The following is a 14,659-nucleotide window of genomic DNA, read 5'->3' as shown; positions in this document are numbered from 1 at the left end:
TGATATGAACCAATTGCCCTCATCTTTTGGACAAGTATAAAATTCTTGGCTTAATTTTTTTTTCTTAGTGAGAAATGTTGTATACCCTTACAACATAACTTTACGTACGTAAAGACGTACTTCTAAAAAAACTTTTGTCTTTTCCGTGTAGTAATAGTCTTCAGGAATGTGCATAGAGAGAAAAAAGTCTTAATTTTTAGAAGTATATCCCCAGTTTTTAGGAATTGAACGTTAATTTTATAATTTGGTATTTCATTTTTAGATATTCTTGATGGTAAGTTAAATTCGCTTAAATTGCAGGAATCCATGCACTGAAATTTAGGTATAATATTTTTAAGGGTAGGAAAGGATTGCGCGTTTTGGGCGCGTATAATTATGTTACTGGCTCATTGTATTTTTCATTTCACTCTCTCATTTATTTTTAAAAATAATAAAAGGAACAGTAACACAATCAAAGGAACATACAGTTTGATGTCACATTTCATATAAACCTAATCGAGGAAACGTAAAATTTGGACGATTTGAGCTTTCTAGAGTCATTCTGATCCTATTTTTTATTCCACTTGTCACTCCAGTATATACGACCTTTGTTCACCATCGTCTCCTTGATACTAAAACCGTGCAACAGATATTCCTTCCCTCTCCTGCCCCTAAATGTATGTACATACAATAATGTATGTACAGTTCCTAATAATTTTTTTTTCTTCTCTATACAAGGGTCGTAAGACCCTTTTGGATCTTTACGATTTGTTCCCTTCCCGCATTCGCCGAAGGACAAGGGAAAACCTCATTTGAGGAAAAAATCTGGCCAGGTACAGTCGTCTCTTGTGAGACTCCCGCTCGACAATGAAACCGTGAGATTTAGAGTATCACAAATTTCCCCCCCCCCAGCCGGGAATCGAACCCGGGCCTCCCGCATGCCAATCCCACACTCTAACCACACAGCCACCGCCGTCAGTTCCTAATAATTATTGCATGTTTTTCATTCAATCTTTTTGGAGTTCATTACCATCTCAAATCGATAATAAATCATTAGTGTCAAATGAATATTTATTTAGTTCAAAGAAAAAATTTATTTGGTCCAAATGAAGAAATTTTCCTAGGCCCCGTTGCCCCAACCTCAACTGGAGAAAATCATAACTTTGCGTCTTTATCTGTACTTATATCATAAAATTAATATCCAATGTTTTGTCGCAACGGAATTTTCAATTCATTTTTATATGAAATATTTGTTGATAACCTGGTCAACAAATTAATTTTTTATAATTTTGAGAAGTTTTTTTTTCCCTCCCTTGTACACCCTTTCTGGTTTTTATGACTTGGTCCTTTTCCACCGCTAACCCTCTGTAGCGTATTCGCCGAAGACCGAGGGAAAACCTCAATAAGGGAAAAATCTGAGCAAGTATAGTCGTCCCATGCGAGACTGTCGGTGGACAATGAAACTGAGAATTCGAGCGTGACATATTTTCGGCATCCGGTGGGGGGATCGAACTTACGTCCACCACGTGCCAATTTGCGCTCTAACCACACAGCCACTGCCGTCGGTCAAATTTTAAGAAATATGTGTAATGATTGCCTTGAGAGAGCTTCTCAAGTCATTTCTACTGGATAACCCATCTGGATTTTGGAAACGGCTCATGAACTTCTACAATACTCATTCTGAGGAGCTAGCCGCTCAGGAAATCACTGGACCGCTCGGTTGTAAGCCAAAAAAGAAATGACCAGAAATCAGTAGAAATTATTGAAAATGTAGGGATTACCGTTTTCAATAGTAATTTCTCATAACTTCCTGAAATTATAAAAAATCGGAAGAACTCATAACGAAATCAGGTGATTTCGGAGATGATCGATGAATGTGGAATCGAAAAATTTATTTACTGTTTTAACTTGATATTTCTGATACCTCGTAAGGGTGAATTTCATGAAAATTGAATGTTGCAAAGGACCAAACTTATATAGGTTATCTTCATTGTGAGTAAGGCAATCCTATTCACTATTGAGCTTTATTGAATTCTCCACATTATCGGGGGCTTGAAAAGGGCCAGACAGATTTAAGAAGAACTCTCTGCTCTAAACGCTCTGTTCTGAAAACGCAGAAAAAAAAATCTACCAAAGACAATAGAATCGTTCTGTGATTTAACAATGTGTCACTGAATTTTGAAAGAAGCCTTAAATTAATTCGTGGAGCATAAGCAAATTAATATTAAGACGGAGCGTATAGTAGCCTTGAGATTTCAATAAAGCTTAATGAATCATTATATTGATATTGATGAATGTGGAATCGAAAAATTTATTTACTGTTTTAACTTGATATTTCTGATACCTCGTAAGGGTGAATTTCATGAAAATTGAATGTTGCAAAGGACCAAACTTATATAGGTTATCTTCATTGTGAGTAAGGCAATCCTATTCACTATTGAGCTTTATTGAATTCTCCACATTATCGGGGGCTTGAAAAGGGCCAGACAGATCTAAGAAGAACTCTCTGCTCTAAACGCTCTGTTCTGAAAACGCAGAAAAAAAAATCTACCAAAGACAATAGAATCGTTCTGTGATTTAACAATGTGTCACTGAATTTTGAAAGAAGCCTTAAATTAATTCGTGGAGCATAAGCAAATTAATATTAAGACGGAGCGTATAGTAGCCTTGAGATTTCAATAAAGCTTAATGAATCATTATATTGATATTGATGAATGTGGAATCGAAAAATTTATTTACTGTTTTAACTTGATATTTCTGATACCTCGTAAGGGTGAATTTCATGAAAATTGAATGTTGCAAAGGACCAAACTTATATAGGTTATCTTCATTGTGAGTAAGGCAATCCTATTCACTATTGAGCTTTATTGAATTCTCCACATTATCGGGGGCTTGAAAAGGGCCAGACAGATCTAAGAAGAACTCTCTGCTCTAAACGCTCTGTTCTGAAAACGCAGAAAAAAAAATCTACCAAAGACAATAGAATCGTTCTGTGATTTAACAATGTGTCACTGAATTTTGAAAGAAGCCTTAAATTAATTCGTGGAGCATATGCAAATTAATATTAAGACGGAGCGTATAGTAGCCTTGAGATTTCAATAAAGCTTAATGAATCATTATATTGATATTCTCACAATGGAGATGACCCTTCTGACTTCGGAGTTTTGTGACGTTTAATCTTGGTAAAGTTTATCCTTTACAAGTTATTACCTTCGTGATGGTTGACCCTTGCAAGGTATGATCTTCACGACGTATGACTTTTGCTAGGCATGACGCTTGGAAGCTATGATGTTCATAAGGTATGATCCTTACTAGATAACGAAATCAAGAAATCATCGAATTCTACTAGGAATTATGATTAAAATCACAAGAAATCAAGAACAGTCAGGATTTTCCATTTTGATCAAGAAATCACAGGAATTTTTCAAGAAAACACAGGGAGTCATCCGATTCTGGAAATCACTGAACAGAAGAAAGAGGGATGACTCTCCTTCGACTTATTCTCTACATTTCCCGCGAAGATTGTTTTTTCATCACCCTTAAGAAGAATCTTATCAGAAATGGGTGGACGATGGTAAAGACACTCCGGATGGAGCATAAGATTTTCAATAGTCACGTGGTGGTTGCCGCGCGCCTTCTTCACGTATATCATGGCGATCGAGGAATTAATCTGAATTCAGTTAAACGGAAAGAAAAATACAGGAAAAATGGACAGCGGGGTAAAACGGGATAGCGGGGTATTGGAGTGAGCAAAACTAATTAATTTAGTTCTTATTTAGTTCGTTACGATACAAAGACTTTGTATAAGGTGTAGATTTTTCTTATTGTAACGATAGTGTCTGTGTCGACTGTGTGACAGTATTGTTTATGTTGCAGATGACGCCACAGAGAATCATACAAAAAGCCCATGGCACTTGGGGTCTTATTTGTGAAAAGTTAGTTCCTTCTTGGATTCGGGCATGAATGGACAACTTAAAATAAATGCTCAACTTCACCTGAACTCTTATGTCTTGGTGTCATAATTTATTTCTATTAACCTGTTCCCATATTCCAAAAGGGTTACGGGCCTTAGCCACCTGTAAATTATTGAATTGAATTTCATTATGAGCAATTAGTTATCAATTGAAAAGACACTTTCATCATCCAGTAATGTTAAGTCATGTTATTTGAAATATTGAATTGAAAAAGTGATAGTGATTAAAAATAAAATAAAAATGAAAATAGGTGACGACAAGAAGAGCTGAAAATGGAATATTAAACCATTAAACGGAGAAAAATACGGCATTTAGAAGTTGGGAATTCGTGCGTTATTAGATGAAGAAGTGCTCAGTGTTGTTGATGAAAATCCTCCAATGCAACTGACTGCAGAGTGGAAGAAAGCCGCGAAAACCGCACAAAGGATTATCGTTGAATGCTTGAGTGATTCTATGGTTACATACGCAACGAAACAAAGTGTTACCGCGCAGATATATTTCTGAAATATGACTCACTCTATGAAAGTACAAGTTTTGCAATGCAAATGACTACTGAGAAGAAATTATTTTTTTTCAAATTGAAAGGTGATACAACTCTCTCACAACATTTCGTAAAGTTCGATGACCTAATTATTGAATTGAAAGCTGTTGAAGGACAAACGAATGAAGCCAATAAAATTGTCAGATTATTGTCATCATTACCAATTTCTTATGAATCTAAAATCACAGCGATTCAAATAATGGAAGATGATACATTGAGTTATGACTCCGTTAAAATTCAACTACTGGATTATGATGCTAAATTGCAAGCTGAAATCAGTGATTCGAGTGTTAAAATGTTGAATGCTGAAATTCCACAGTTAAAATAGACATAAAACAGAAATTTCAGTGGGAAATGGAAAAATTATCGCGAAAATTTCACACCAAAATCTTATTGTCAATTCAACAAAAGTTTAAGCAATTCTTCGAAGTATCCAAACAAAAGAGATGGCAATTATGACAAATTCAAGTCGGTAAAATGTGAGCATTGTGGTTGACGGAATCATCAGGAGAAAAATTATTTTTGCAAGAAATAAGACATGTGAAGCTTGTATATACGGCAAACAGATACGACTGCCTTTCTTAAAAGAAAGAAATCGAGCTCATATTACGCGGCCCTTATTCGTAATCCACTCAGACGTATGTGGACCCATTACACTGTCGACCGTAAACGATACATCTTATTTTGTGAGATTTATCGACGAATACACTTATGACATGGTAGTTGACTTAATTGCCAAAAAATCAGAATGATTACATTGTTTCCAAGATTTTGTAACAAAAAATCAAACACATTTTAATATGAAAATAGCTCATTTATATTGTAACAATGGATGAGAATTACTATCAAATGAATTCAAAGATTTTTGTGCACAGAAGAGAATACAGTATCATTTAACTGTACCATATCACACCCCAACGAAATTCAGTAGCCGAAAGAATGAATAGAACATTAAGCGAAAAAGCACATAGTATGATACTCGGTGCTGTTTTAAATAATGAGCTATGGGGTGAAGCAGTCTTAACTGTAATATATTTAACAAATCTAACTTCAACAAAAGCCATTCCAGGAAATAAAACACTTTACGAGCTTTGGCATAAGAAAAAGCCAAAACTTGATTATTTAAAAACTTTTTGGGTATACTGTTTACATATACACGATAAAACCAGAAAAAATAAATTTGATAAAAGATCAGTTAAAAGCGTACTTGTGGGCTATGAACAAAATGGCTATAAGGTATTAAAACTGAAACAAATAAAATCATCATAGCTCGTGATTCAATATTTGATAAAGTGGATTATAAATATTCCCAGCCCTCTACGCACATTAAACAATTCGAAGATGAATCAAATATGAAGATTCAAAACTTACGAAAATTCAGGTGAAAATCGAGAAAATGAGAACAAGCACATGTTAATGTGAGCCCGAAACATGTTAATGTTGATTTTCCAAGTGACATCAACTAAAACGAAAATGACATGAACCAAAACGAAAATTCAGTCGAAACTATAAACGAGAGAAAAAATTCTAAAAACATGAAGAAAGAAATTAAACTCAAAAATATAAACGACGGAGCTGATCTGTGTCGTTGTAAAAGAATTAAACACATACATTTGGTTTCTTACAACGAGAACCATTGTCTTCATACTTGAGTACAATCAATAGTAAATTAAATTCCTGAATCTTACAGCGACATAAAAGATCGTGAGGATAAAATTCAGTGGGAGAAAACAATAAAAAAAAAAGTCGATTCGCTTTTGGAAAATGATACATGGGATTTGATACCTTGTCCAATCGATAAAAATATCGTAGATTGTAAATGGGTTTTAGTAATTAAAGTTGCTGGCTCGGGAAATCCCTGTAAATATAAAGCTAGATTAGTAGCAAGGGGTTTCAGTCAAAAATATTTATTAGACTATACGATGAGACTGTCGCACTGGTAGCGCGGATTACTTTTGATTGATTATACCATTTGCAAATCGATATAATTTCGTAATCCATCAAATGGATGTTGAAATAGCTTTTTTAAATGGTCATTTGAAAATTATGTATGCAAATTGAATAAATCTCTGTATGGCTTGAAACAATCAGATGGGTGTGGGTTCAGCGCTTTGATGAAGTACCAAAAGGACACAGATTTATAAATGCTTCAGTAGATTGCTACTATATTTTTGATAATGGTTATATTACCAGAAATATTTATTTAATTCTTTATATAGATGATCTTACCATTGTCACATATGATGAAACTATCATGAAAAATTTCAAGCTGTATTTAATGAAGCAATTTTCAATGAAAGACATGAAAGAAATAAATCTCTTTTTAGTCATTCGTGAACAAAGAAAAGATGATGAAATAACATTAGATCAGACTGCGTATTTAGAATCAGTGTTGAAGGAATGTAATATGATTGATGTAGGTAATATAATTGATGTGCACTTCATTGCCTAGTAAATTGAATTATGAAGCATTAAATACTGATGAGTTTTACAATGCTCCTTGCAAAAGTTTTATTGCTTTTGATTTTGGTTTTGATTGATTTTGATTTTGATGTATGCGATGCTATATACTAGACCGGATTTATAGGTATCTCTATACTTTTGATGTAGATCTCAAGTGAGGAATAATAAAGAATTATCGCAAAATTTGACAAGAATTTTGAGATATGTGAAAGGAACATTGAAACTTCGACTGGTTTAAGAAAGAAATGATTTGAAAGATCAATTGACTAGTTATGTGGATTTGGATTGGGCTAACAATGAAATTGACCGTAGAAGTACTATTGACTATTAATTCCAATTATTCGAAACGAGCACATAATGTTGAACTACATGAACAAAAAATTCGTTCGCAACATCGTCCAGTCAACCGGGATATATGGCACTCTATGACGGTGTCAGAGAAGTCTGTTGGTTATAGTATATTGTGTTACTAATGCGTAAAGTTCCACTTTTTCGCACAGTCATGAACTTGACACCGCCGTGCAGAAAATAACCGCTTTACGCACACTAAACCGCTTCGAAAAGTGCACGTTTAAGGCAGGTATCATAAAAAATTCTTTGTCTAGCACAAAATTACGTTCATCAGATCCCATAGTTATCTATGAAGATAATAATGGATATATAACCCTACTGATCATAAAAGAACAAACCATATCGATATTAAATATTATTTTTCTAGAGAACTAGAGAAAATGTAGAAGCAAAGGAAGTAAAAATCGTGTATATTTCAACAGGTGAACAACTGGCAGATGCATTCGCTAAACCACTGACGGCTACGCAAAATCCACAAACATTCGCAAACAGATTCGTCTAAAGAATGTGACGAGGTTGAACCCTCGTCTAGTAGAAACTAATACAAATAAACCCGGAGATCTATTAGCAAAATAAATTAACCCAATGATAACCTAATAATGGATGCCATGGGAACTCTCACCTTCCTCCCTCCTATTAATTAATCATTGAATAAAATTGTACACCACAAAATCGTTACTGAGCTGAAATCAACCCACAACGTAAGAAGAACGTCCAACAATCCGAAGGAAGAACATCCTCGTCAGTTGCAGGCTTTTTCGTGTCACGAGGTATCTCGAGGGGCACGTTTGAAGTAAAAGAATATGGAGAATTCTGGAAGAAGCGAGATATCACCTGAAAGATAGTGAACAGGTGAAAATACCGGATCAATGTAAACGAACGTCACTGGAATAACTCAGACTGCAGTGTCTGAATATTTAGCATTACAGAATATTACGTTAAATTAAATTACCGGACAGGATAGAATATCAACTTTAGATCCGTATTATTATTTTGATTATCATCTTGATTATTATTTTGGTTATTATTTTTTATTACTATCTTGATTATAAGCCCGCATGTAGTAGAATACTGAGATCATTGTGATTTCATTTCAACGTTACAAATGACGCCCGAACAGTGTATAAGACCTCGCAGTCTAAGAACTGAAAATTCAGTTCCAATCGTAATAATCCGTTAACGGTGTTCAGAGTATATTGACCATCGTTATTCAACACGCCACCTTATGTTGTTCATATTTGGAAAAATATCGAACAACATCACAAGGAATATTAAAACTTCCATATTTAAATATATATTGTTCAAAACTAGAGAACAAATATTCCTATGCAACAATTGTAAAATATAATTATATTACAACTATAGAATATTACTAAACCATGATTATAAAGTAGTAGTGTAGACAAGTAGACATGTATATGTGTGTAAATATGTGGGTATGTTTTTTTATGCAGATATCAATCTATATTTTAAGACGAGAAACTAAATTATGTATCTGGGTTCACTAGGTTTTTTAGGTTTTTCCTAATGCTTTTTACAACGTATGTTGCGTCTTATTATTATTTATTATTATAAGGAAAATATGATTCAATTTTAATTAAATTAATAATTTTGGGAGTATACTCATTCCAATATATTGAAATGAGTATACTATGCAAAGTTAATTATAATAGAAATCATAGAATCATAGAAAAGACCCGTGGCACTTGGGGTCTCCTTTGTGAATAATTAGTTCCTTCTTGGATTCGGTCACGAATGGACCACTTAAAATGAATGTTCACCTCCACCTCAACTCTTGAGTCTCGGTGTCACAATTTATTTCTATTTCGCTGTTCCCATATTCCAACGCGGGCTAAAATTGAAAATGAATGAAAAATCAGCGGTGAGCTAGGCCCGACCTAGAAATACAGAAAGTATCATTGTTTGATTCAAGAAGTATGAGATACGCGATACAATGGGTGCCTTAAAAATAACAAAATATTAAATATTAATATTATTTTCAAAACGGATTGACCTACTTATATTGGTAGAACGGGTTCGAATGGAATGCGGTAGTTCAATATTAAGATTACCAAAAATTGCACGTAGAATTACGAAATCATCGCCACCGCCTGTCTCTCCTGAATGCCCATCTCACTGGTATTTCCCCTAAGCAAAATCATTGACGATAGTGAAAGTAGTTAAATAGACATCAGACTTTATATTATTCTATTTTATCGGATTGTCCATTTTACCCCGCTCTCCCCTACATGACAATCTCGAGTGAGACTCGAGTGAGATCGTTTAAATATTAGGGTCTCCCCACTAGCCTTCACGGAGAGAAATATTCAGTAAAAATTACGGAACTCTCACTTCACTCACGGATTACGGAATCGACTCAGAAAATTTGAGTGACGGTATCGTAATTTTTCGCACGAGATTCAGATGAAAATTACGAAACGCTCCGGAAAAATTCCGTGACAGTTCCGTAAAATTTCCTACAACTACATTTCGCTCCGGAATTACGGAAAAGATACGTAATTTTTATTGAATATTTCTCTCCGTGTTGGGACTAAATCGGGGTCACTGAAAAATTTGAATGGTGCACTCAAAAATTCGGATGGGGTACCCTAGTTGTTGGAGATTTTACACTCTTCTTCCATGGGATTCCCCCAAATTAGGGTGCCAACTCTCAATTTTTTGGTGACCACGGTTTAGTCCCATGGGTTGGTGAATAGGGCCCTAATTGTTGCTAGAATTTTCACGCCGAAGAATTCGTTGCAAATTGAGTCAGAGTTGAATGCATATAACAGTCGAGTCATTAAAAACCTAGTTTGACAAGTTACTAAAATTATAATTTTGTTTTTTGGTTCTCGAATCATTGGTGATCAGATTAGAGTGACATTCCCGTAGACGTTCATTTTACAGAGACAATTTTAATAGCAATTGTGGGAAATTGAAAAAACCGATATTGTCCGCAAGGATCTCCCTATATAATAGCCAAATAGGTATGAACTTTCCTCATGCCCCGGGCTCAGGTTTTTCTTAGTATGCAACTTCACACATATTTCACTCGATATGACGAACGTTTCAAAGAATACCCCATAATTCCGAAGCACTCGGATATTAACCCATTGCGCCACCATCGTCTGTCCCCACTCTGTAGCTCCGCGCGGAGCGACAGAGGTGGGGATGGCGCGCCCAGGCACGTATGTGCGGTACCGTTCAAAAATCATAGGCGCTAGCGTTGAGAGAGAGAAAAACGGGAAAACGTAATTTTATAATTTTTTTATTGCATGTATTTTGTAGTTTACAATAAAGTCACTGAATACAACAATACAAAAATACGTTACCTCAGTATTTGGGATCATCAAAATTTAATTTTGCAAAACGAAATTGACAAAAGTGATTTCTTTTCTATGAATCAGTAGGAAAATCTAAGCATGGAATGACTAAACTCAACTGCAGAACAATAATTTACAATTAATATAATGGTTATGAGCGAAAAAAATAGAAATTATTCTTTTTTCCATCATTTGAAATTATGATAATTTAATAATTTTGAGAAAAAAACAACCGTACAAGAGAAAAAACCATGTCAATGTTTTCAGCGTTTTGACTATCTCCAAATGGACACAAATATGAAATATTCAATAATCAGATAAAGAATAATTGGGAACCAATTTGATAATAATAAAGGGGAAGAGATGAACTGAGCGAGAGAAAGAATATAGTATCAATGTTTCCACCGTTTTCCATGTCTCGGAATGATAAAAAAAAATACAATATCCAATACATATACAACTTGAGAGTTTGACTATGATATTTGGTTGATTTGTAGTTCAATTTTCTATTTGGAAGAAACAAACGAAAGACAGAAATCTCGAACCATGTCAACAGACTTACCTAACGTAACCTTAAAACTAGATTTCCAACTTACTGGTTTGTTCACATAACTCTTGATCATGAATCAATTCACAAAAGAAATAAATAATAGAGTAGAAATGAGTTTTGAAGGAAAAACAATTATGGAACGCAAAAAACAGCCATACGCCCGTCGCAGTGAAAAGGTGGATACGGGCCTGACACTCGGTGTGGTGAGGAACTCATCAACGCACCAACACTCGGCCGCAGTCGCACACAGCCATGTTACGCGTACTCGTTGGTTAGTCCCCCACCGCCATCACACCGATACTTTTCGTGAGCTTGGTGGCGCAATTGGTATACTGATGGCAATACTGATGAAACTTTCTAAATTTCCAGAATTCTATTTCTAATAAACAAAAGAGTAACGGGATTTGATGGGAAAGTTGTTGATTCGACCCATAATGGCTCATATTTCTTTAATCCGCCGTTAACAATCGCCTGATAAGAAGCAGTGAGTGGTTCACCTATTTATCTATTACTTCCGGACACTCGACTGAGTCTATTCAGCATGACTTTTACATGTGTTCTTTAGTGATGCCGCGAGAGACTTCACGAGACATAACGAGATAATACTTTGGAGGGGTTGTCTCGGTCTCAGTGAACACAGAAATTTTTGGTCTCTACGTCCCATTCTCGAAATCCGCAGTAGTGACTCCTCCCGTGACGACTCAGAGTCAATTTATCTCATCTCGGGTTCCAGTTTTTCGTTGAATTTCCACTTTTTTTGTTGAGTTGATTACATTTTCGGGTATTGTAAGTCCCCAAGTGGAAATTTCGGTTAGTTCCTGATCAAGTCTGGATCAGATCAGATCTAACCGCGGATCCGGTTTGGATCAAGTTGAGGGATTAGGACTCGATCAAAGATGTAATGCCTCTGGTCGTATTCTTTAACTTTGAAGTTAGTTATGGTTTTACAGATTTTCCCGAATGCTCCGAAGAATAATATTTTTTCAGTTAATTTTTATTTACATCATCAATTGCTAATAAAGATGATAATAATAATAACACTGCTGAATAAATGAAAACTTGGTGCATTGATGGTATTCTTTTTTTTGGAATTTTTTGGAGCATTCAACTTTGTTTTTTTTGGCTACCGCTCCCTTTATATTTTCCAACCCTTTTTCGTTCTTTTTGAATTTTTTTAAATAAATTCTCGCGCCTGCTCAACGGAATCGCTCACTGCTGCTACCTACTAAATTAAGATTCTTCGGTGTTTTTACTGTTGCCGCACAACCGACCGGATACTTAATTTCATCGCTCCTCACTGCTCACTGCTCGGCTTTTGGGGTCGCTTTACTCAGGTTTTTTCCGGTTTATTCCTTTTTTGAGCTGCGCACTTATTTTCAATTATGGCATCATTTGAGGCGACCATTAGCCTGAATAACTCTCGGGCATTATCATGAGGCAAGGGGTATTTTAAGCTTGCTCATTGATAAAAGGGGGATCTCAGGTTCATCTCGTCGGTCTCTCGCGTCTGGGCCGGCACTAACTAGATCCCGGAAACGACGTCCAGCTCAGCAGAGGCAACAGACCAACTCAACCCAGCAAAAGGCCGTTCCGGTGGTGACCTACACCCACGAGAACGACATCCCCATGGTGGTGACTGGTGACCAAGGCCAGTCAACGTCGTCGGAATGAAGATCACCAGCTCAGATTGCCGTCTCCTGCTCAGGTCATCACTCAGATTCCGGATCCGCTCCAGACTTCCGCCCTGGGGTCCTTCTGGCTACCAGCCTTGCGCTTTTGGTACGCCCAGATCAGCCAGCTCATCAGGTTCGTCTACTCATCGATCCAGGGTCGGAAATCTCCGTCATCTCAGACCAGCTCGTTCGTCAGCTTGGGCTGTTAAGGCTCAAGACACAGCTACGAATATCGGGGATTGGAGACATGGCATCTGGGCCGGCATTAGGCAAGGTTCGGCTCACAATACAGTCCACTTGCTCTCACTTTCAGCTCAGAGTTTCTGCCTATGCTCTCGGCCAGCTCACAACCTCATTACCGACATTCTCACCAAGTCAGCTCACATGGGATCATCTGGAAGGACTCCAGCTCGCTGATCCCGATTTTCTCACACCAGCACCAATTGACATCCTTCTTGGCGCTGATGTCTATGGACAACTCATCTTACCACAAGTCACCACCAATGGACCAAACTCACCATCGGCTCAATTCTTTTTTTTGGAATTTTTTGGAGCATTCAACTTTGTTTTTTTTGGCTACCGCTCCCTTTATATTTTCCAACCCTTTTTCGTTCTTTTTGAATTTTTTTAAATAAATTCTCGCGCCTGCTCAACGGAATCGCTCACTGCTGCTACCTACTAAATTAAGATTCTTCGGTGTTTTTACTGTTGCCGCACAACCGACCGGATACTTAATTTCATCGCTCCTCACTGCTCACTGCTCGGCTTTTGGGGTCGCTTTACTCAGGTTTTTTCCGGTTTATTCCTTTTTTGAGCTGCGCACTTATTTTCAATTATGGCATCATTTGAGGCGACCATTAGCCTGAATAACTCTCGGGCATTATCATGAGGCAAGGGGTATTTTAAGCTTGCTCATTGATAAAAGGGGGATCTCAGGTTCATCTCGTCGGTCTCTCGCGTCTGGGCCGGCACTAACTAGATCCCGGAAACGACGTCCAGCTCAGCAGAGGCAACAGACCAACTCAACCCAGCAAAAGGCCGTTCCGGTGGTGACCTACACCCACGAGAACGACATCCCCATGGTGGTGACTGGTGACCAAGGCCAGTCAACGTCGTCGGAATGAAGATCACCAGCTCAGATTGCCGTCTCCTGCTCAGGTCATCACTCAGATTCCGGATCCGCTCCAGACTTCCGCCCTGGGGTCCTTCTGGCTACCAGCCTTGCGCTTTTGGTACGCCCAGATCAGCCAGCTCATCAGGTTCGTCTACTCATCGATCCAGGGTCGGAAATCTCCGTCATCTCAGACCAGCTCGTTCGTCAGCTTGGGCTGTTAAGGCTCAAGACACAGCTACGAATATCGGGGATTGGAGACATGGCATCTGGGCCGGCATTAGGCAAGGTTCGGCTCACAATACAGTCCACTTGCTCTCACTTTCAGCTCAGAGTTTCTGCCTATGCTCTCGGCCAGCTCACAACCTCATTACCGACATTCTCACCAAGTCAGCTCACATGGGATCATCTGGAAGGACTCCAGCTCGCTGATCCCGATTTTCTCACACCAGCACCAATTGACATCCTTCTTGGCGCTGATGTCTATGGACAACTCATCTTACCACAAGTCACCACCAATGGACCAAACTCACCATCGGCTCAACTCACGCGACTTGGATGGATCGTATTCGGACCAACGGAAGGTCCTGATACTACTCAAGTAGCAACTTCTCATCTAACGGTCACCAACGAGCATCTCAACGAACTGCTCACCAAATTCTGGATCCAGGAATAGATCCCTGGGACACCAGAG

General features: G+C 37.4%; 1 protein-coding gene across 1 annotated transcript in view; it reads right to left on the bottom strand.

Annotated features, from left to right (window-relative positions):
- LOC107044041 (chondroitin sulfate proteoglycan 4) overlaps positions 1 to 14,659 on the bottom strand; it is a 169,699-nt gene that overhangs the window by 43,422 nt on the left and 111,618 nt on the right. The window lies entirely within an intron of this gene.

This window comes from Diachasma alloeum, unplaced genomic scaffold (assembly GCF_001412515.2).
Source record: "Diachasma alloeum isolate Michigan unplaced genomic scaffold, Dall2.0 Dall_scaffold_00665, whole genome shotgun sequence".
NCBI classification, from domain to species: Eukaryota; Metazoa; Arthropoda; class Insecta; order Hymenoptera; family Braconidae; genus Diachasma; species Diachasma alloeum.
This window is presented reverse-complemented; position numbering and strand designations above follow the sequence as displayed.